At 46.8% G+C, this 22799-nt stretch overlaps 1 protein-coding gene across 1 annotated transcript in view; it reads right to left on the bottom strand.

Moving 5' to 3' along the window:
* AP4E1 (adaptor related protein complex 4 subunit epsilon 1) overlaps positions 1 to 22799 on the bottom strand; it is a 163672-nt gene that overhangs the window by 49175 nt on the left and 91698 nt on the right. The gene's annotated exons all lie outside the window — the stretch shown is intronic.

Genomic DNA, 22799 nt, shown 5'->3' with positions numbered 1-22799 from the left:
GCACAGACAGGCGGCAGGGGGGCGCCCGCACAGACAGGCGGCAGGGGGGCGCCCGCACAGACAGGCGGCGGGGGGCGCCCGCACAGACAGGCGGCGGGTGGCGCCCGCACAGACAGGCGGCAGGGGGGCGCCCGCACAGACAGGCGGCAGGGGGGCGCCCGCACAGACAGGCGGCGGGCCGACCGCACAGACAGGCGGCGGGCCGACCGCACAGACAGGCGGCCGGCCGACCGCACAGACAGGCGGCCGGCCGACCGCACAGACAGGCGGCCGGCCGACCGCACAGACAGGCGGCCGGCCGACCGCACAGACAGGCGGCCGGCCGACCGCACAGACAGGCGGCCGGCCGACCGCACAGACAGGCGGCCGGCCGACCGCACAGACAGGCGGCCGGCCGACCGCACAGACAGGCGGCCGGCCGACCGCACAGACAGGCTCCGGCCGGGGGTGAGGGGGGAGGGAGGGAAATCAGCGCTGGGGAGATTAGTTTACTGTACCAGCAGCAGCACAGGCAGCGCTCCTCTCTATGCCACGTCTACTAGGATGGTAGGAGGGAAAAGCAGGGAGGCGGAGAGAGAGTGGGTGGGCGGAGCCCGGGAGCCGGCCGTCCCGCCCGTGGCAACGGGACAAACAACGTAAAGCGTGAAAGTCCCGCTGTATCCGGGACGGTTGGGAGGTATGCAGCATGTTAGAATATGTACATAAGATCCCGCTGGTGGTGGCCGCAGCTTATAGGCCCCAAATCTGGTGACAGGTTCCCTTTAAAGTGAACCTGTCAGGTGCAATATGCACTCAGAGCCAGGAGCAGTTCTGGGCACATATTGCTAATCCCTGCCTAACCGTCCCTGTATACACTAGCATAGATAAAGAGATCAAGAACAAATATTTTTAAAGATCTTATATCTTATGCTAATGAGCGCGGGGACTAGTCCGAAGGGCGTTACTTCACTTGGCTAGTCGGCTCGCATAGCATGTTAGCATGTTATTACGCCCCTGTGTGAGTACTAATACGCTATGTGAGCCGACTAGCCAAGTGAAGTAACGCCCTTGGGACTAGTCCCCGCGCTAATTAGCATAAGATATAAGCTCTTTAAAAATACTTTTTCTATAGATGCCTTTATCTATGCTAGTGTATACAGGGACAGTTAGGGAGGGATTAGCAATATACACCCAGAACTGCTCCTGGCTCTGAGTGCAGATTGCACCTGATAGGTTCCCTTTAAAGGGAAACTGTCACCAGAAATTTAGCAAAAAAAATAAAAGATTCCCTTCTGCAGATCCTGGGCTGCATTCTGGAAAGGTTCCTGTTGTTATTGTGCCCACTTTGAGACCTAAAAAAATACTTTATGAAGTCTTACCTTTTTGTATGCAAATCTGTTTTTATGGTCACGGGGGCGGGCTGCCTGGCGTCCGTTATTCCCCCTCCTGCCGTTGTACGCCGTCCCCCATTGCTCATTTCCATACATGAGGACGCCTTCCTCATGTAACTGTCCTCCTGAAGTTTTGTGCATGCCCAGTGCCACTCTCGCGGGACTGAGCACTGTGCAAAGTGTGAACGCTTTTGAGGTGATTGCGCAGGCGCGAGATTATGGGCGGCGCTGTGATTGTCATCAGCAGCGTCATCCAAGTACCCACCCATAATCTCGTGCCCGCGCTTCTCACTCTGCCTCCACCGTTATGCGCAAGCACTGTCCATATGAACCATGTTACCTATTACCATGGGCGCGAGATTATGGGCGGCGCTGTGATTGTCATCAGCAGCGTCATCCAAGTACCTGCCCATAATCTCGTGCCCGCGCTTCTCACTCTGCCTCCACCGTTATGCGCAAGCACTGTCCATATGAACCATGTTACCTATTACCGTGGGCGCGAGATTATGGGCGGCGCTGTGATTGTCATCAGCAAAGTCATCCAAGTACCCGCCCATAATCTCGTGCAAGCAGTAATAGGTAACATGGTTCATATGGCCAGCACTTGCGCATAACGGTGGAGTCAGAGGGAAAAGTGCGGGCACGAGATTATGGGCGGGTACTTGGTTAACGCTGTTGATGACAATCACAGCGCCGCCCATAATCTCGTGCCTGCGCAATCACCTGAAAAAGCGTTCACATGCGCAAATCTTCGGGAGGACAGTTACATGAGGAAGGCGTTCTTGTGTATGTAAATGAGCAATGGGGGACTGCGTAAAGCGGCAGGAGGGGGAATAACGGACACCAGACAGCCCGCCCCCGTGACCATAAAAACACATTTGCATACAAAAAGGTAAGACTTCATAAAGTATTTTTGTAGGTCTCAAAGGGGGCACAATAACAACAGGAACCTTTCTAGAAGCAGCCCAGGAGCTGGAGAGGGGAATCTATTACTTTTATTGTGAAATTTCTGCTGACATGTTCCCTTTAACTGGTAGGGCAGCCAGGATAAAGCAGAGCTGAAGTTGTTGGGAAGCTAGGACCCAGCAGCTCTACAGGCAGGAGAGGTAAGCTAATAGAAGCCTGCAGATGTCACTCTGCATAGGTTATTACTGGCCAGTGCTATCTGCAGGAGAGAGGAGCTGATTGCACGGTCTCCTCAGCGTCCTGACTCCCCGTGTATCTGCAGCAGTGAGAAGCCGCACAGGGGGAGTCAGAGAACAGCTGCAGACAAACGCAGGCTCCAGGACTGGGGGGGTCGGCTCTGGGGGAGGGGGGGTCGCTCTGCTGCAGGGGGGGGTCGCTCTGCTGCAGGGGGTGATTCATACCTCAGCAGCAGTCACAGGAGTAGGTGCGCGCTCGGCTCTGTAATGAATAGAAGGGAGAAACAGCGAGGCGGGGCTACAGTGGGTGGGTGGAGCCCGGGATAAAGAGCCTCACGGGCGGGACCCGGGATCAAAGGCTCAGAAGAGGGACTGTCCCGCTGTATCCGGGACGGTTGGGAGGTATGCTTCACCTACTGATTTCAGACACAAAGCACCTAGCATCATGACCTCTACATGTAATGGAAGCACAGTCCTCTCAGAACAAGGCTGGACTCGCACACGTCTGCGTGTCATGCTCAGGTCATCGAGATCCGTATTACAACCTTGAAACATGGAAGTGTGAATCCAACATTAAAAACAATTCTTTATTAGTAGCTGTATGACCTAGCAACAAAACATCTGCATCTTGGGTCTCAGATGGCAAAAAAATATCAAATGTAAATTTGATTTAAACACTACGAGTATGTTTATATTAAATATTTTGATATGGCTGCGAGTATTAGGCATAAGGGGCAAACCTGGTACTTTTCCCAATTCCCCAAAGTTGACATGATGCTTTTTGTTTTTATGGGGACTAACAAGTCAAGTGTCACTTTCTGATCTGTGTTCTGCATCCTAAAATAAAGGAGTTTTCTGGGAGGTTTTACTGTTCGGGCAAAGATTTAGAAAATGTGATAAAATTAAAAAAAAAAAAAAAAAAAAAAAAAAGCGCATGTACTACTGCTTAGATCCTCCACTATTTCAATGATCCCTGCAGGACTAGAAATGTACATCACCCGATTGCTGGTGCCAATCAATGGCCTCAGAGATCACAAGCCACAAATGCAAAAATCACCGCTGAGAATAGTGATTGGTTGCATGGGTCACATAAATGATGGGCAAGATGTTTCACTTCTGGTACGGGTTAGGACCATCAGAGTGGTGGGTGATTTAACCCCTTAGAGACAGAGCCAATTTTTACAATGACCAAGCCCAAATTTTATTTAAATCTGACCAGCGTCACCTTATGTGGTAATAACCCTGGAACGTTTCAACACAGTCCAGTTGATTGAGACTTTTTGTGACACATTGAACTTTATGTCAGTGGTAAATTTTGGTTGATATACTTTTTGTTAATTGGTAAAAATATTGGAATTCTGGCAAAAATTTTGAAAAACGAAAAATAAACTTGCAATTTTTACGTTTCATTTTTATATAATTAAATCAGTCAGCATAGCACTATACAAAATAACTAATAAATAACCTTTCCCACAGGTCTACTTTACATCTCCATCATTTTTCAAACATTTCATTTCGTTGGATGTTGGGAGGGTGACAAGTTTAGCAGCAGTATCTTTTTTCAAGAGATTTAAAAAAACGTATTTCTTTAGGGACCTATTCAGATTTAACCCCTTCCCTCCCAGCGTATTTTCACCTTCATGACTAAGCCCATTTATTAAATTCTGATCGGTGTCAGTTTATAAATTAATAACTCTAGAACACGCTTTAACGGATCCCAATGATTCGGACATTGTTTTTTTGTAACCCATTATAATATAATGTTAGTGGTAAATTTAGGCCAATATTTTGTGTGTTCATTTGAGAAAATTTTGCAATTTTCAAACTTTTGAATTTTCATGCCATTAAACCAGAGAGTTATTGCCATTTGGGTTTTGCACTGCAAAGCTGAGTTTTTGCCCAAAGTTCTGTCACAAAAGGCTGCAGTTTGAACTGCAAAGTGTGGTGTAGAAACCCAAATTCCCATAGACTTTGCTTGAAAAGCAGAACCCAACCATTTTGGCATGAAACGCTGCAGTTGAAAAAGCAGGTAAAAAGCAAAGTGCGTTCTTACCCTAAGAGGTTTGCCGTAGCTGGCTGACCTAGAAGTCGTCATGACAACCTCGGGGTTGCCATGGTAACGATTGGGCCCCCATGATCACGTCACTATCGCGTGAGAAGGAGAGCACTCCCTCTACAAGCCTCCTAAATGCTGCGATCGCCATTTATAGCAGCATTTAGGGGGCTAAACAACCAGAGGCAGCGTGTGGACCACTCCTGGCTCGGAGAGTCGGGGGTTGGCTGTCACGCAAGCCAAGCTCCTAGCAGCAATCGTGCGGGCACAGCTTCTGTGCCCTGCACGATCGCCAGGACGTAACCTTAAGTCCTAGGTCAGGAACCCCTTCCCAACTAGGACGTATGAGTACATCCAAGGTCATTAAGGGTTTAAAAGGAAGGGAGATCCAAACAGAGTAATTGGACAGGCATATAAGTGGGCCTGTAGTGCAAACAGGACAGATCTACTGTAACCCAGCATCAAAACAAGAGAAGTCTGTACTCTACCTGGTAACAACACACAATAACCAGTGGGGCGTCCTATATGGTTTACTTTATAAAAACTAAAATATATTACGGTCTTCACCAAAAATGGAACACAATACCTCCCCAAAACCTCTTTCTTATAGCCAAAAATCTCAAAGACCACGTCAGTAGAAGCAACTTTACACGTGCTACGGTACACCTTAGTCAACACTAGATACCCTTTAATCACAGTACATCGGGCCACGAACTTGAAACATTGCAAACAACAACACAAACAAAAAAGTATACAACCTAAAATATCAATTGTTACTAACATGAATTAAAAACCGTGAATAATAAAAGGTGGGGGTAGTGCAGGTACGAGGACCAGAAGGCAAAACATCAAAAATTTTGACAATGATTTGCAATGTACCAAGGTAATTATTCAAAAGAATAAAGTATCACTTCACAAAAAGTGCCAAGTGCATATGGTACATGTCAATAATATCAAAAAGTTAACAAATATATAAATAGAAAGTAGAATCAATTGAATCAGTTTAATTTAGACTATATTTTAAGTACTAAATGCAATTATTACACCAGCCCAACATTAAGGGTACATAAAAAGCCAAGGAAAGAAGGGAATTTTGTTTACTTACCGTAAATTCCTTTTCTTCTAGCTCTAATTGGGAGACCCAGACAATTGGAGACCCAGACAATTGGGTGTATAGGCTATGCCTCCGGAGGCCGCACAAAGTACTACACTTAAAAGTGTTAGGCCCCTCCCCTTCTGCCTATACACCCCCCGTGCTCCCACGGGCTGCTCAGTTTTGGTGCAAAAGCAAGAAGGAGGAAAAAATAATTATAAACTGGTTTAAAGTAACTTCAATCCGAAGGAAACTCGGAGAACTGAAACCATTCAACATGAACAACATGTGTACACAAAAAAACAGGGGCGGGTGCTGGGTCTCCCAATTAGAGCTAGAAGAAAAGGAATTTACGGTAAGTAAACAAAATTCCCTTCTTCTTTTTCGCTCTATTGGGAGACCCAGACAATTGGGACGTCCAAAAGCAGTCCCTGGGTGGGTAAAATAATACCTCGTAAGAGAGCCGTAAAACGGCCCTTTCCTACAGGTGGGCAACCGCCGCCTGAAGGACTCGTCTACCTAGGCTGGCATCCAACGCAGCATAGGTATGCACCCGATAGTGCTTCGTGAAAGTGTGCAGGCTCGACCAGGTAGCCGCCTGACACACCTGTTGAGCCGTAGCCTGGTGCCTCAAAGCCCAGGACGCTCCCACGGCTCTGGTAGAATGGGCCTTCAGCCCTGAGGGAACCGGAAGCCCAGCCGAACGGTAAGCTTCGATAATTGGCTCCTTGATCCACCGAGCCAGGGTTGATTTGGAAGCCTGTGACCCTTTACGCTGGCCAGCGACAAGGACAAAGAGTGCATCCGAGCGGCGCAGGGGCGCCGTACGAGAAATGTAGAGTCTGAGTGCTCTCACCAGATCTAACAAGTGCAAATCCTTTTCACATTGGTGAACTGGATGAGGATAAAAAGAGGGTAAGGAAATATCCTGATTGAGATGAAAGGGGGATACCACCTTAGGGAGAAATTCCGGAACCGGACGTAGAACCACCTTGTCCTGGTGAAAAACCAGAAAAGGGGCTTTGCACGACAACGCTGCTAGCTCAGACACTCTCCGAAGAGAAGTGACTGCTACTAGAAAAACCACTTTCTGCGAAAGTCGTGAGAGGGAGATATCTCTCATTGGCTCGAATGGTGGTTTCTGAAGAACCATCAGCACCCTGTTTAGATCCCAGGGTTCTAACGGCCGCTTGTAAGGTGGAACGATGTGACAAACTCCCTGCAGGAACGTGCGTACCTGTGGAAGTCTAGCTAGGCGCTTCTGGAAAAACACAGAGAGCGCTGAAACTTGTCCCTTAAGGGAACCGAGCGACAAACCCTTTTCCAGTCCAGATTGAAGGAAGGACAGAAAAGTAGGTAATGCAAATGGCCAGGGAGAAAAACCCTGAGCAGAGCACCACGACAGGAAAATTTTCCACGTCCTGTGATAAATCTTGGCGGACGTTGGTTTCCTAGCCTGTCTCATAGTGGCAATGACTTCTTGAGATAACCCTGAAGACGCTAGGATCCAGGACTCAATGGCCACACAGTCAGGTTGAGGGCCGCAGAATTCAGATGGAAAAACGGCCCTTGAGACAGCAAGTCTGGTCGGTCTGGTAGTGCCCACAGTTGGCCGACCGTGAGATGCCACAGATCCGGGTACCACGACCTCCTCGGCCAGTCTGGAGCGACGAGGATGGCGCGGCGGCAGTCGGCCCTGATCTTGCGTAACACTCTGGGCAACAGTGCCAGCGGAGGAAACACATAAGGGAGCTGAAACTGCGACCAATCCTGAACTAAGGCGTCTGCCGCCAGAGCTCTGGGATCTTGAGACCGTGCCATGAACGTTGGTACCTTGTTGTTGTGCCGGGACGCCATGAGGTCGACGTCCGGCACCCCCCAGCGGCAACAGATCTCCTGAAACACGTCCGGGTGAAGGGACCATTCCCCTGCGTCCATGCCCTGGCGACTGAGATAATCTGCTTCCCAGTTTTCCACGCCTGGGATGTGAACTGCGGATATGGTGGAGGCCGTGGCTTCCACCCACATCAAAATCCGCCGGACTTCCTGGAAGGCTTGTCGACTGCGTGTGCCGCCTTGGTGGTTGATGTATGCCACCGCTGTAGAATTGTCCGACTGAATTCGGATCTGCTTGCCTTCCAGCCACTGCTGGAACGCTTTCAGGGCAAGATACACTGCCCGAATTTCCAGAACATTGATCTGAAGCGAGGACTCTTGCCGGGTCCACGTACCCTGAGTCCTGTGGTGGAGAAAAACCGCTCCCCACCCTGACAGACTTGCGTCCGTCGTGACTACTTCCCAGGATGGGGGTAGGAAGGATTTCCCCTTCGATAATGAAGTGGGAAGAAGCCACCACCGAAGGGAAGCTTTGGTCGCCTGAGAGAGGGAGACGGTCCTGTCGAGGGACGTCGGCTTCCTGTCCCATTTGCGTAGGATGTCCCATTGAAGAGGACGCAGGTGAAACTGCGCGAAAGGGACTGCTTCCATTGCTGCCACCATCTTCCCCAGGAAGTGCATGAGGCGCCTCAAGGGGTGTGACTGGCCTTGAAGGAGAGATTGTACCCCTGTCTGTAGTGACCGCTGCTTGATCAGCGGAAGCTTCACTATCGCTGAGAGGGTATGAAACTCCATGCCAAGGTATGTGAGCGATTGGGCCGGTGTCAGATTTGACTTTGGAAAATTGATGATCCACCCGAAACTCTGGAGAGTCTCCAGGGTAGCGTCGAGGCTGTGTTGGCATGCCTCTAGAGAGGGTGCCTTGATCAACAGATCGTCCAAGTACGGGATCACCGAGTGACCCTGAGAATGGAGGACCGCTACTACAGTAGCCATAACCTTGGTGAAAACCCGTGGGGCTGTTGCCAGGCCGAATGGCAGTGCCACGAACTGCAGGTGTTCGTTTCCTATGGCGAAGCGCAAGAAGCGCTGGTGCTCTGGGGCAATCGGAACGTGGAGATAAGCATCTTTGATATCGATCGATGCAAGGAAATCTCCTTGGGACATTGAGGCGATGACGGAGCGAAGGGATTCCATCCGGAACCGCCTGGTCTTTACGTGTTTGTTGAGAAGTTTCAGGTCTAGGACAGGACGGAAAGACCCGTCCTTCTTTGGGACCACAAACAAGTTGGAGTAAAAACCGTGGCCCTGTTGATGAAGAGGAACAGGGACCACCACTCCTTCTGCCTTCAGAGTGCCCAGCGCCTGCAGAAGAGCCTCGGCTCTCTCGGGAGGCGGAGAAGACCTTAAGAATCGAGTCGGGGGACGAGAGATGAACTCTATCTTGTAACCGTGAGACAGAATGTCTCTCACCCAGCGGTCTTTTATTTGTGGCAGCCAGGCGTCGCAAAAGCGGGAGAGCCTGCCACCGACCGAGGATGCTACTAGAGGAGGTCGAAAGTCATGAGGAAGCCGCCTTGTTAGCGGTGCCTCCAATGTTCTTTTTAGGACGTGACTTAGACCGCCATGCATCAGAGTTCCTTTGTTCTTTCTGAGACCTTTTGGACGAGGAGAATTGGGACCTGCCCGCGCCCCGAAAGGACCGAAACCTCGACTGCCCTCTCCTCTGTTGGGGAATGTTCTGTTTGGGCTGGGGTAAGGATGTATCCTTTCCCTTGGATTGTTTGATGATTTCATCCAGACGCTCGCCAAACAGCCTGTCGCCAGAAATTGGCAAACTGGTTAAGCGCTTTTTGGAAGCAGAATCTGCCTTCCATTCCCGTAGCCACAAGGCCCTGCGGAGTACCACCGAATTGGCGGTCGCCACCGCCATACGGCTCACAGAGTCCAGGACAGCATTAATAGCGTAAGACGCAATTGCCGAGGTCTGGGAGGTAATGGATGCCACTTGTGGCGCGGCCGTGCATGTGGCTGCTTCAATTTGCGCTTGACCTGCTGAGATAGCTTGCAGCGCCCATACGGCTGCGAATGCTGGGGCAAAAGAAGCTCCGATAGCTTCATAGATGGATTTCAACCAGAGCTCCATCTGCCTGTCAGTGGCATCTTTGAGCGAGGCCCCATCTTCCACTGCAAGTATGGATCTAGCCGCCAGTCTGGAGATTGGAGGATCCACTTTGGGACATTGAGTCCAACCTTTAACCACGTCCGGGGGGAAAGGATAACGTGTATCCTTAAGGCGCTTAGAAAAACGCTTATCTGGACAAGCATGGTGATTCTGGATTGCCTCTCTGAAATCAGAGTGGTCTAGAAACATACTCTGTGTCCGCTTGGGAAACCTGAAACGAAATTTCTCCTGCTGAGAAGCTGACTCCTCCGCCGGAGGGGCTGAGGGAGAAATATCCAGCAACTGATGGATGGACGCAATAAGATCGTTTACTATAGCGTCCCCGTCTGGAGTATTAAGATTGAGAGCGCTCTCAGGATCAGAATCCTGATCAGCTGTCTCCGCATCATCAACCAAAGATTCCCCCCGCTGAGACCCTAAACAATATGATGTCGAGGGAAATTCTAAGCGAGCCCGCTTAGTCAATCTGGGGCTGGGGTCTAAGTCAGAACCCTCAGACTGGGATGTAGGAGATACCCCGGGAGGACATTGTTGGTCCAACTGAGGGGGGCCCGGGAACAACGATTCAACAGGGTCCCGTTGCTGAGATACCGGCCTGGACTGCAAGGCTTCTAGTATCTTAGCCATAGTCTCAGAGAGTTTAGCAAACTCAGTCCCCGTCACCTGGACAGTGCCAACAGGTGGCTCCCCCTGGGCCCCTCTTAGCATAGGCCCCGGCTGAAGAAGTGGCACAGGGGTCGAACACTGCACACAATGAGGGTCAGTGGAACCTGCCGGTAGTGGGGTCTTACAAGCGGCGCAGGCATCATAATAAGCCTGTGTTTTGGCACCCCTGCCTTTTGTGGGCGCCATGCTATAGTTTTCCTTGAGTTACACAAAAGGGTATATAGCCAGAATGCACTGTGCTCATACAGTGTAAAGTATATATGATACACAAATAATGTACCAATACCCTACAGCACCATGGGGCTAGCACCAACAGGTGCTGCTTACCAGCCGCCTAAAGCGGTTGTGAGGCCACCAGAGACCGTGTCTGGGTCTCCCAGGACTTGTCCCTCTTCTGCAGCGTCGGTGGAGCTGACAGGAATGGCTGCGGCGTCCTGACGAGATGAGGGAGCTGTGGGCGTGGCCGAGAAAGAGCGCGAACTGGTGCTCACACCGTGCACAGTGAGGGGGGTGGAGTATGTAAATCATACTCCAGCCCTCAGAGCTGCTCGCTCCGTGCAGCGTCCCGCCCTTCCCCCTGCCTGTCAGGGCTGAGGGCGGGAGAAAAGTAAACTAGGCCGCAAGGAAGCCGGGGACTCTAGTAATAAACGCGGCCGCCGTAAAAGCGCGGCCGGCGTGAAAGTCCCCGGCGAACTACAAGTCCCAGCCGCGCCGCAGTGTCCCATGGCAGCGGCGGTTAGTGCGGTAGCCCTTACATATAAACACACTCAGCGACGCTGAGTGTGTAATGGCACATATAGACCCGGTCAGCGCCGCGGTCCCCGGTGCACTAGCACACCCAGCAAAGCTGAGGTGATGCCGTGCGCGGTCCCCACAGGGATACAGAGTACCTCCAAGATGCAGGGCCATGTCCCTGAACGATACTCGGCTCCTATCCATCAGGCTCCACAGGAGTTGTGGATGGAGCACGGTCTCAGTGCCTGGAGACCGGTAAGATCCCACTTCACCCAGAGCCCTGAGGGGGATGGGGAAGGAAAGCAGCATGTGGGCTCCAGCCTCCGTACCCGCAATGGATACCTCAACCTTAACAACACCGCCGACAAGAGTGGGGTGAGAAGGGAGCATGCTGGGGGCCCTATATGGGCCCACTTTTCTTCCATCCGACATAGTCAGCAGCTGCTGCTGACTAATCTGTGGAGCTGTGCTGTGCGTGTCTGACCTCCTTCGCACAAAGCAAAAAACTGAGCAGCCCGTGGGAGCACGGGGGGTGTATTGGCAGAAGGGGAGGGGCCTAACACTTTTAAGTGTAGTACTTTGTGCGGCCTCCGGAGGCATAGCCTATACACCCAATTGTCTGGGTCTCCCAATAGAGCGAAAAAGAAAATTCAGTTAGTATTAATCTTAATTATGCACCTTATTTTATTTTTGTTTATCAGGGGCATACAAGTACAATAAAATCCATTATGTAAGGAAACATAAGTCCCTTTTTAATGTATAATTATGATACCAAATGCAACCATTTCACAAGCCCAGCAACAAAGGTGCATAGGCAAAAAGGTAGTAGCAGCTCAGCAATTAATGAGAGTAAAGTGCATGGTCAAGCATAGCTAACTACGGTATACCAACACAGTAGGTTCAATAGTCTAATCCACAAAGTGCATGGGAAAAAAAAAATTGTTTTGGGTACTGCTCACTTAGAGTATTAGGATAGTGCAGATATATGAAAGGCTATTAAAATGGTAAAAACTTACTACAAAAGGCTGATCCGTCTAGTCCAAACGCCCCAACGTACGTTTCATGTCATTACTTCATCAGGGAGCTGGGGGACACTATACACTTAATCCTCAACACAGCGAAAAAACATTGCTGAGAATTAACACCTTCACAACATGTATGGCGCAGAACTGAAGTGGAAGTATAAAGCAGGCTCACAATGTACTTGGCAAGTAATGGTAGGACCTGTGAGTAAAAATTGCGAGTGGTGCAAAGTGCAGTCCGCAATGGATAGCAGCATTTAACATGTTAAACTAACAGCGTGCTGGCATGGGGGCGCGTCATTCCATGTGCCCATGTGACTATCATTCAGGGGCTACTATGACAGCCAGGGATGTGTTAAAGATCTACATGCTTGTTACTATGGCCTGTGGCTGGACTTTAAGGCTATATGCGCACGTGTGCGTATTGCATGCAGTTACGCTGCATTCTGTACTGCAGCGTAACTGCATGCATCCTGCGTCCCCAGCACAATCTATGAAGATTGTGCATGAGACGTGCGCACGTGGCATATTAGAATGCAGCGATTCGGCTGCTGCCCGAAGCGTGCGTTCTAAGAAGTGACATGTCAGTTCTTTTGTGCGCTTTGCATGCTGTCTATAGGGGAAAAAAAAAGAAAATTTTAAAAAATATTTTAAATAAATAAAAAGAACCTAAAAAGTTCAAATCATGAAATTGCTTCCAGCAAAGACCTTTGAGGAGTCTATCCTGACATCTCTTATCTACATTATAACAGGGCTGCCGGTAATTCTCAGGGAACAGCTATTTATCTTTGACCTTTTTCTTATCAGTTGGTGTTATCTGATTACATCTCACTGCTACTCTCTGATGTGCATAGATGTTTTATAAGTCACTTCACTCTGTGACTAGTATAAAGCTGGGTTCACACATAGCGACAACGATGTCGCTGTTACGTCACCATTTTCTGTGACGCAACAGCGACCTTATAAGTCGCTGTTATGATCGCTGCTTAGCTGTCAAACACAGCAGAAGCAGCAGCGATCATAACGACACGCGTCGCTGTGCTACATATGCAGAGAGCAGGGAGCCGCGCACACTGCTTACCGCTGGCTCCCTGCACTCCTAGCTGCAGTACACATCAGGTTAATTACCCGATGTGTACTGCAGCTACATGTGCAGAGAGCAGGAGCCGGCACTGGCAGCGTGAGAGCGGCGGACGCTGGTAACGAAGGTAAATATTGGGTAACCAGGGAAAGGTCTCTTCCCTTGGTTACCCGATGTTTACCCTGGTTACAGCTTACCGCAGCTGCCAGATGCCGGCTCCTGCTCCCTTCATTTCGTCGCTCTCTCGCTGTCACACACAGCGATGTATGCGTCACAGCGGGAGAGCGACGACCAAAAAATGAAGCTGGACATTCAGCAACAACGGGCGACCTCACAGCAGGGGCCAGGTCGTTGCTGGATATCACACACAGCGACGGGACGTCGCTGCAACGTCACAGAAAATGGTGACGTAGCAGCGACGTCGTTGTCGTCGTCACTGTGTGTGACACCACCCTTAGACTATGTGCACACAGTGCATTTTTGTTGCTTTTTTATGCATTTTTGAGTGCAGGTGTCACAAAACTGGATGCAAATCCTCATGCCAGCAAAGTCAATGAGAATCCTGACGTTTTGTGCACAGGTTGTTTTTTTCCCCTTGCAGATTTGGTGCAGAAAATAAACTGCAGCATGTCAATTCTATCAGCGGTTTTGCCAGAGTTTAGCCACCTGAAATGCATGAAAAAAAGAACATGGAAAAATTGCACCGAAAATAAGGCAAAAAGGAGTCAAAAATGCACATTTTTTCTGCTAGGAAATGCAGATTTGGTGCAGAAATTTCTGCACCAAATACTCAGTGAGCGCAGATAACCTATACTACTGATATCGGCTAACAGTACATGTTCTGTAAGAGGAATATACCAGTGATTTTATTCATAACCCTCTTTCCATGGGGCATTCAGGCCTATTTATCATACTAATTTAAGGGGCTTAGTGAACATTTATCAAGAATATACACTTTAGGTGCCTAGTCCACTATTTTCCTAGTTATTTATATTTCTGGATCTATGCATTCTGTGCACCTGCCTTTGTTTATTCCCTCCTGCGAGATTTCATTACCTTATCCTTCTATATACGTTAAAAATGTTTTATATTTATTACAGTACAGACCAAATGTTTGGACACGCCTTCTCATTCAAAGCGTTCTCCTTATTTTCATGACTCTGAAAATTGTAGATTCACATTGAAGGCATCAAAACTATGAACTAACACATGTAGAATGAAATACTTAAAGTGTGAAACAACTGAAAATATGTCTTCTATTCTAGGTTCTTCAAAGTAGCCTCCTTTTGCATTGATTACTGCTTTGCACACTCTTGGCATTCTCTTGATGAGCTTCAAGAGGTAGTCACCGGAAATGGTCTTCCAACAGTCTTGAAGGAGTTCCCAGAGATGTTTAGCACTTGTTGGCCCTTTTGCCTTCACTGTGCGGTGGAGCTCACCCCAAACGATCTCGATTGGATTCAGGTCTGGCGACTGTGGAGGCCAGGACATCTGGCGTAGCACCCCATCACTCTCCTTCTGAGTCAAATAGCCCTTACACAGCCTGGAGGTGTGTTTGGGGTCATTGTCCTGTTGAAAAATAAATAATGCTCCAACTAAACGCAAACCGGATGGAATAGCATGCCGCTGCAAGATGCTGTGGCAGCCATGCTGGTTCAGTATGCCTTCAATTTTGAATAAATCCCCAACAGTGTCACCAGCAAAGCACCCACATACCATCACACCTCCTCCTCCATGCTGCACGGTGGGAACCAGGCATGTAGAGTCCATCCGTTCACCTCTTCTGCGTCGCACAAAGACACGGTGGCTGGATCCAAAGATCTCAAATTTGGACTCATCAGACCAAAGCACAGATTTGCACTGGTCTAATGTCCATTCCTCGTGTTCTTTAACCCAAACAAGTATCTTCTGCTTCTTGCCTGTTCTTAGCAGTGGATTCCTAGCAGCTATTTTACCATGTCGGCCTGCTGCACAAAGTCTTCTCTTAACAGTTGTTCTAGAGCGGTGTCTGCTACTAGAACTCTTTGTGGCATTGACCTGGTCTCTAATCTGAGCTGCTGTTAACCTGCAATTTCTGAGGCTGGTGAATCGGATAAACTTATCCTCCGCAGCAGAGGTGACTCTTGGTCTTTCTTTCCTGGGGCGGTCCTCATATGAGCTAGTTTCTTTGTAGCGTTTGATGGTTTTTCCACTGCACTTGGGGACACTTTCAAAGTTTTCCAAATTTTTCGGACTTATTGACCTTCATTTCTTAAAGTAATAATGGCGACTCATTTTTCTTTACTTAGAATTTGTATTATGGCAAGAAAAAAGCAGCTAACAGTCTATTCAGTAAGACTATCAGCTGTGTATCCACCAGACTTCTGCACAACACAACTGATGGTCCCAACCCCATTTATAAGGCAAGAAATCCCACTTATTAAACCTGACAGGGCACACCTGTGAAGTGAAAACCATTTCTAGTGACTACCTCTTGAAGCTCATCAAGAGAATGCCAAGAGTGTGCAAAGCAGTAATCAAAGCAAAAGGTGGCTACTTTGAAGAACCTAGAATATAAGACCTATTTTCAGTTGTTTCACACTTTTTTGTTAAGTATTTCATTCCACATGTGTTAATTCATAGTTATGATGCCTTCAATGTGAATCTGCAATTTTCAGAGTCATGAAAATTAAGAAAACTCTTTGAATGAGAAGGTGTGTGTAATATTTCTTTGCTCTGAAAGATGGGCAAGGGCTTATTTTTAGAAAATGTCCTTTTTTTCCTTGAACAGCACTTCACATTTATGCTTAGAAAAAAAAAAAATCAACATTTATACAAATAAAGTCATATTGCATTCTAGAATATCAACATAACTCCCCAAACTCATGTATCTATCCATCTATCTATTATATATTAACTACTCTCTATCCATCTCTTAGCCATCCATCTAGCCATCCATACACACTGCACACATATACCAGCCTGTCTCCTTTTCATCTTTACACTCCTGCAATTAAGAGACCTTTAGACACATGACTGCAGTCACCAAAGGTCCTTAACAATCTTAACCTTGAAATACAGCTGCTGAGGTCCCTAAGAGTGGGGCCATGAGAAATTGCACATTTTGACTTTTCCTAATGCCAGCCCTGACTGTACCTGGGGCCTATTGTTGGAGTAGGGCTTATATTTCAAGAATACTTCAAAAATTTTGTAAAATCATGTTCGGGGTTATTTTGGGGGCATGTCTTATTTTTGGGTAAACTGTTTATTCCGGGGCTAGCTCTCCCTTCTTGTTCATTTTGAGAGATGCCATACATTTTAGATAGGTTTCTAATATTCTTTTTAATTTCCTGTATGTTCCTGGAAGCTTATGATTGGTCAAACTCATTCAGAGGAAAAACAGACACGCCCACAGAGGAGGGAAAAAATAATCTGCGGGTTTTTTTCAGCTTTGCTGCCACTATTCCAGTTTAACATTTTCAAACTGGTGAAATGTCATGTTGCATGAAATGTAGCAGCTTAATAAACCATATTTATTAGAAATATCTTATAGTTCCCATGCCTACCTACATGTCTCAAAACCCATTATAGAATCAGGTCCAGCACTCTTTGTACTGTATACTCCATTGGTCATCTATGCCTGTTGACCTACAGTCAGAACACAAGCACATTACACGGTATTAACACATGACTGCAGATAACCGAGTATTTGCTGGTCGCCTATAATTACAGGAGCGCAGAGCTGCATATAAGTATGCACAAAACAGCAGGATAATTACAACAATTTGCAAAGTTACTCTGTTATTTTTTTAATTTTGTTTTAGATTCGCCGGAGCGATTAAAAACTTGCAAAAATAAAGTTAAACCCCGCAAGCTGTAGATTCTTTTTACTCTCAATCAGATGGATGGAAAGCTTACTTTATTTTGGTCTTAAATATCCTCTAATTCCTGCTGTAAATTTCTGTACAATTTCTAAACCTAATAAAATCAATGTAATTTTACCGGTTGCATAAAATTACTTCACCGCCATTTGTGCTTTACAGAACCATTTAGCAATATGTATGCTCAGATTTTTCTCAGGCACACAGTATTACACTAGGTTTTAAAGTGTAATTCAATATCAGCTTGAAGCCAAAAACCACTGGATAATCACCAAAAGCATCTAGAGCCTTTCCAAAGTATGATCCGCACAAAATACTAGTCAACAAGTAAGAAAAAGCCAAAATTGTAGTCATCAACTACATTTTAAGGCTAATAAATGCAGTAATTTCAAGAGTGCTTTGTTTGACAAGGATTTCATACGTCTATAGATTATATGCTCAATTATGTCCGATTTCAACCAAACATAAAAAGTGATGACAACCAGTCCCCTAATGTATTTTGCCCATTCTTAAAATATATGCCATTTCTTCTGGTCTACCAGTATGGTGCCCAGTTGGTTAGGGGCTGTCTGAATCCAGAATTTTAGGGCTTCTGACAGATGCATAGATGGATCCACTGAAATGTGGCAAAACACGCAATGTGAACCTGGCCTATGTTTCCGTCAGTTAATTATGTCTACTGACAGGAACCTAAGGGTATGTGCCCACGATCAGGACTCACTGCGTCCTGACCTGTGGGGCCGAGAGTCTCCAATGCAGGAGAACACAGAAGACCGCAGCTGCTTGTACCCACGATCACAGTTCAGTGTGCTGCGGTCTCCTGCTTGTGTTCTCCCTATGGAGGATGCATGCAATTCCGCAGCAAACAATTGACATGTTGCGGTCTGGAAAGCCGTACTGCAGATCAGTGTTTGCTGCGGAAACAACAAGCACACTGGGCACAGGATTTCTATAAATCCCATCCACTAAGCTTGTACTGTACAACACAACGTTTTGGATGCAGCTGACATATGCTGCGTCCACAGCGCAGCAAACACTGATCGTGGGCACACACCCTAAGAAGTAATGCAGGATCTCTAAAGCTGCAAAAGAATTCGGAGGTGGATTGCTTATATCTGAAAAATGAGAGAAAATATTAAAGTTGTTGTCCATAATTAGAAAGATATGGTTGGCATTGTAACAGTGTGTCCCTCCCCCGCCTTTGTTTTGAGGTTCGACATAGTCCAGTTCCTGTATCCTGAGGTTCTGGTTTCAGACGTTGATGGACCGTTGTCCTCCATTCTTTCTGCTCTGATCCCGCCGCTGCCAACCAGTTTGTGACGGGGTATGCGGCAGAGCAGTAAGGGACGCCAGGCCAAGGAACAATCCAAAGGGCTTTATTGGAACCACAAAGATAAAGCACCAAACATAAATATAGATCCTTAAAGTCTGCAAGGAGTCCACAACAAAACAAAAGATCCAGGGGCGTCTCCCGGTATTCAAACGCCAGGGAAAACATGGCAATGGTCCTTATAAGAGTTCCTTGAGTCCAACAGGGTGAACAACAAAACGCAATCCCACGTGGCCACTGATCTCCAATCTGTAAGAGTCCATACACAGGCTCTAGGATCCAGCCTCAGCCATAGATCCTAGTCCTTCTCCAGCCGAGATCCAACTAACTGAACTAACATGGGTCTCATTGTTCTTCTCTCCTGGGATCAGCCCCTTAGGTGGGCAGAAGAGTCCAACTCCACCTGGACACTTGATACATGAATGGACTTTAGAAGTCCCATGCTGAGAACAAACAATCCCCCACCAGTAGTACATACAGGACAGTCAAGGAGAGACAGACTATTACACCATGAGCAAAGGCGGGGGAGGGACACACTGTTACAGGCATAAAAAAAATAAATAAATCAGAACTACAGGCTTGTATTCCAAAAGTACAGCTCCACTGACGTGAATGATGCAGGATTGCCTTAGCACACACTACTTGTACACAGGAAAAGGCTGCCATGGTTTCTAATCCTTGATGAATTCTACACTGTGTGCAGAATTTTTAGGCAAATGAGTCTTTTGATCACATGATCCTTTTTATACATGTTGATCTACTCCAAGCTGTATAGGCTTGAGAGCCAACTACCAATTAAGTAAACCAGGTGATGTGCATCTCTAATGAGGAGGGGTGTGGTGTAATGACATCAACACCCTATATAAGGTGTGCTTAATTATTAGGCAACTTCCTTTCCTTTGGCAAAATGGGTCAGAAGAGAGGTTTGACGGGCTCTGAAAAGTCCAAAATTGTGAGATGTCTTGCAGAGGGATGCAGCAGTCTAGAAATTGCCAAACTTTTGAAGCGTGTTCACCGAACAATCAAGCGTTTCATAGCAAATACCCAACAGGATCGCAAGAGGCGTGTTGGGCAGAAAAGGCGCAAAATAACTGCCCATGAATTGAGGAAAATCAAGCGTGAAGCTGCCAAGATGCCATTTGCCACCAGTTTGGCCACATTTCAGAGCTTCAACATTACTGGAGTATCAAAAAGCACAAGGTGTGCAATACTTCGGGACATGGCCAAGGTAAGAAAGGCTGAAAAATTACCACCTTTGAACAAGAAACATAAGATAAAACGTCAAGACTGCGCCAAGAAATATCTTGAGACTGATTTTTCAAAGGTTTTATGGACTGATGAAATGAGAGTGACTCTTAATGGCTCAGATGGATGGGCCAGAGGCTGGATCAGTAAAGGGCAGAGCTCCACTCTGACTCAGACGCCAGCAATGTGGAGGTGGGGTACTGGTATGGACTGGTATCATAAAAGATGAACTTGTGGGACCTTTTCGGGTTGAGGATGGAGTGAAGCTCAATTCCCAGACCTACTGCCAGTTTCTGGAAGACAACTTCTTCGAGCAGTGGTACAGGAAGAAGTCAGTATCGTTCAAGAAAAACATGATTTTCATGCAGGACAATGCTCCACCACATGCATCCAACTACTCCACAGTGTGGCTGGCCGGTAAAGGTCTAAAAAGATGAAAAAATAATGACATGGCCCCCTTGTTCACCTGATCTGAACCCCATAGAGAACCTGTAGTCCCTCATAAAATGTGAGATCTACAGGGAGGGAAAACAGTACACCTTTCGGAACAGTGTCTGGGTGGCTGTGGTGGCTGATGCACGCAATGTTGATCGTAAACAGATGAAGCAACTGACAGAATCTATGGATGCTAGGCTGTTGAGTGTCATCATAAAGAAAGGTGGCTATATTGGTCACTAATTTTTTGGGGTTTTGTTTTTGCATGTCAGAAATGTTTATTTCTAAATTTTGTGCAGTTATATTGGTTTACCTGGTGAAAATAAACAAGTGAGATGGGAATATATTTGATTTTTATTAAGTTGCCTAATAATTATTCACAGTAAGTTTCCTGCACAAACAGATATCCTCCTAAGATAGCCAAATCTAAAATAAAGCACTCCAACTTCCAAAAATATTAAGCTTTGATATTTATGAGTCTTTTGGGTTGATTGAGAACATAGTTGTTGATCAATAATAAAAAAATCCTCTAAAATACAACTTGCCTAATATTTCTGCACACGGTGTAATGCTTACTGCTAGGAGATGCCCGCTATTGCACTTTTTCCAGTGATGGCCACTGATAACAGTGGCTCAGTTAATCGCAATTATTTTTACGTGTTGTCAAGGCCTTCTTAAAATTACATGAGGAAGAGTTAAGAAACTTCATCACATATTTGTATTTTATTCTTCACAATTATTAAAAAGGACCTTTCAATATTTTTTTTTCACAGACCAGCACTGCCCCCATATGTGATATCACTGGTCTCTGATCGCCGGTGGGTACTCTGACACCGCATTGATAGTGTGTGCTGCTATGTTGGCAGCTCTACCCAATCTGATTTGGGAACATAAAACATGCAATCATTATACAAATCGCAAAATGACCGTGTGCAGGGACCACACTTATAAACGGAGCGTCAGTGATGAGGCTTCATTTCAGGGAGCGGGCAGAGGCGGTAATTGTGATCACACATTCTGCCTCCTGATGACACTTTGTATGAGTATCCCAGGATGCATTGGTATTCTCAAACAAGGTCATCAGCAGGAAGTCGGAAAATAAATAAACAGTAGTTAGGAAAGGGTAGAATTTTTAATGCAATCATATTAGAAATTTGTTCAGATTGGGGAAATAAATAGTGATTTAGATTAAGATTTCTTAAGCCTTCGGACCACCCCTTTAAGTCTAAGTGGGTGTTAGAGAGTTTTCACTGGGGCGTGTACTTCCTACCTGTATGTCATTAACGTAACATAAGCAGGAAAAAATACACTGGAGAAAGAACATGTCCACAACGTTGCTTAGAGCAGGTTTCTCAGTGTGTGAGGTGTAATGATAGAGCTCTGATCTCCTGGTCTAACCTCCTGCATGAGTCCGGGTGGGGGGAGAGGCAGCGCCGCTGAGTTTTGCATTACAAAATATCAGCTCTCCACTCATAGCAGGGTCACCTCTGGTGTACTGCCATTCCTCTCACACTGACTGTCCAGAGAGGTATCACACTTATGTCTGCTGTGCTCAGGCAACTTGTACTATCTCTGCAGTGAGATCAGAGTGGTCACTATATCCCGCACAAGAGTAACCTGACAAAAATTAATTTATTACGGGCCAAATACTTTGATTGCTAATATCTGCATAATGGAGATATTCTGTTTTGCAGTCACTATTAGATCCTGTGGCCAGTTCAACATGAAAAATTTGGTGATTTTTTTTTATTTGTTTTCAAAGACATCTACTTGGGGTTAGTGAATGAAGAGGCTGAAACTAGTACAGATATAATGTTACTCACACTGTCTGATGCGCGACATCCTATCCTATCTAGGCATTTCTCTAAGTTAACTCTATGAGAGCTTCAGGTTGATTTATTTTAGAATAGTAATACCACTTATCCAATTTAGATATTCTTCTTCAAGTCAAGTTGTATCACAAAAAGTTCACTTATTGAATGTCAGCAGGATATTTGATCCCTAACTAAAAATATGAGGGTAAAGCCAGTTTAATGTACTTTGCTACCAATGACCAGCTGGCTGTCGCAGAGGTGCTATCATTGCCCAGATTTGTTTCATTATAAGGGGCAGCGTCTGTGCACTGAGCTCCTGATGATAGCGAGATCAATGTTCCAGCTCCCACAAGGTCTTGAGGAGCGCACTGTGCAGGCATCATCATTGCCCAGGGTTTTGCAATGAGCTGGTGAGTGAAGTGCCAGCCCCAATGCACTTGAGAATAAAACATCCAAAATAGATTTCTGTCATTGCTTCAGACGTCGGTCAGTGCCCATGATCAGAAGTTCCCGGCACTTCTGGTCATGCACACTATGAAGCCGGGTGTTGCTGGGGACATCTGATCATGCGCACTGCTCAGCATCTAAAGCGATGACAGCGGACACAGGTACGTGCACCACCGCTGATGACGCTGGGCAATGGGCCCCTGTGGGCGTGCTAATATGCTAAGAGGGCAGAATGAGCGCAGGAACTAACGCTCTTGCGACTCATCCCTGTGTTCATTAGCATTTCATAAAGACTCTTTAGAAACACTTTTTATGATCTCTTTATCTATGCTACTAGATACAGGGACAGTTAGGGAGGGATTAGCAATATGCACCCGGAACTGCTCGGGGTACTGGGTGCAAATAGCAGCTGACAAGTTCCCATTAACTAATGTGTTTTCATTCAGTGACCACAAGCAAACATCTAGAAAATGGCAAACAATCAA

This window comes from Anomaloglossus baeobatrachus, chromosome 4 (assembly GCF_048569485.1).
Source record: "Anomaloglossus baeobatrachus isolate aAnoBae1 chromosome 4, aAnoBae1.hap1, whole genome shotgun sequence".
NCBI lineage: Eukaryota > Metazoa > Chordata > Amphibia > Anura > Aromobatidae > Anomaloglossus > Anomaloglossus baeobatrachus.
The sequence above is the reverse complement of the archived record's forward strand: the minus strand, read 5'-3'. Positions and strand labels throughout refer to the sequence as shown.